Consider the following 1,983-nt stretch of genomic DNA (forward strand, 5'->3'; position numbering starts at 1 on the left):
ATTGAGTTCTTCCTTGCTTTATTCTATTGTAGTTGGATTATGTTTGTTTGTTTCTTCTTTTTTTAGCTTGAATAATTTTCTTTATATGCAATTCAGGATATGTAAATCTATAAAGACGGCAACTAAACTAATAGTTTCTTAGGGTTATGACAAGGGAGATTGGTGGGTATTGGGAGGCTAGTAACAATGGACACAAGAATGAAAAAAGTGTTCTAAAATTGATTGTTTCTTAGGGTTATGACAAGGGAGATTGGTGGGTATTGGGAGGATAGTAACAATTGACACAAGAATGAAAAAAGTGTTCTAAAATTGATTGGGGAGATGAATGCACAATGCTCTTTAATATGCTTAAATATTACTTTGTATGAGAAGTTAATCCCAAGCCAATAAAATGAAAGCAAAGAAAGGAAGAAATGATGGGCAATATCAAAGGGATGAAAGTTTAAAAGTTCCTTGAAACAAATGAGAACAAGAACACAAACTACCAATACTTTTGGGACACAACAAAAGCCGTTATGAAATGGCAATGTATAACAACCAATGCGCATGTAAAAAAAGGGGGTGAGATATATTCAATTCATACGGTGCTTCTAGCCATAATGCCTAATGTGCTGTGTTACAATTCTGGACTCTACGGCTGTGACTATGATCCCATTTCAAAGAGAGTTCTTTGTTCCAGGATTAAGGTGGGGTTAAGTCCTGACCTTAGGAGAGGGTGTGAATCAAGTCACGTCCTCTGTTTCCTTGGGGACATCATTAAGACTTTACTAGAGGATATGACTTAAGGCACCATCCTTCATTTTCCTATAAAGAATGGTTGGCTAAAAGACAAAAATCATACTCTATTAAAACTCATTCATGAGTGTATAAGAGCTCTCTGGAACAGGAAGAGAAATATAGGTTCTTAGAAGAGCATGTCCAAGACATTTGTCTGAAGTGTCAAAGGTTACTGAGAACACGTGCACCCAAGACAGTGGCATGGAGACTCAGAGGAGCAGCACAGACTGGGGTACCTTCCTCTCATCTGTCCTGCGACTATGGAACTGTAAGACTGACCAACAGGCAGGTTGGTATCCTGGTTCAAAGAGACAGAATCCAAGGGACCACATGGCTGAGGCTGAGGACAAGAGAGACACTTGAATGCTGGCTGAGGAGCAGTGTTGCAATGAACAATGAAGGTATCCTTACTATTTACTGATCCTGACTTGTGGTAACCTATTAACTTCCCTAATGAACTGTTTAATCTTGTATAAATCTAGGAGTTCTGTGTGGCCATTGCAATGAATTACTGAATCCAACATAGAAGTGTATTGGCATGGGAGGAAAAGGATAGACTATGGAGGTGTGTCTTGCATATGTTTCCTGGCAATAAAGACGCCAAAAGAGGTCAATGAAATGGCCCTCGTGCCATTTTTTGTAGAGGAAAAAAACTCAAAAATCAATGCCTTTACACAGAATCTTCAACACCTAGGACATGAGCAACAAGATGAACCCTCAACAAACAGGAGAATAAAATCATAAGGATTAGAGCAGAAATAAATGAACTGGAAAACAAAAGGGAAAATGAACAAGACAACAAATAAGTTCTTTGAAAGGATTAACAAAATTGGCAAACTTAAACCAACTCAGTGTGGGTGATACTGCTGGCATTGGAAATACCAGTGACATAGTTTCCATCATGACAGTAACACACAGGCTACCATGGTATGACAAACTGACAGAGAAGTGGTGGGATTTTAATAAAGAAAACCAGAAAAAATGAATTCATTTGAATCATGGTGCTGAAGAGGAATATTGAGAGTACCCTAGACTGTTAAAAGAACAAAGCAATCTGTCTTGGAATAAGTATGGACACATTGCTCCTTAGAAGCAAGAATGGCATGACTTTGTCTTATCTACTTTGGACATGTTGTCAGTAGTGACCAGTCCCTGGAAGAGGACATCATGTTTGGTAAAGTAGAGGGGCAGCAAAAAAATAGTAAT

The sequence above is a fragment of the Echinops telfairi genome, unplaced genomic scaffold (assembly GCF_000313985.2).
Source record: "Echinops telfairi isolate 266 unplaced genomic scaffold, ASM31398v2 ScPeMD7_7418;HRSCAF=8456, whole genome shotgun sequence".
Lineage (NCBI taxonomy): Eukaryota > Metazoa > Chordata > Mammalia > Afrosoricida > Tenrecidae > Echinops > Echinops telfairi.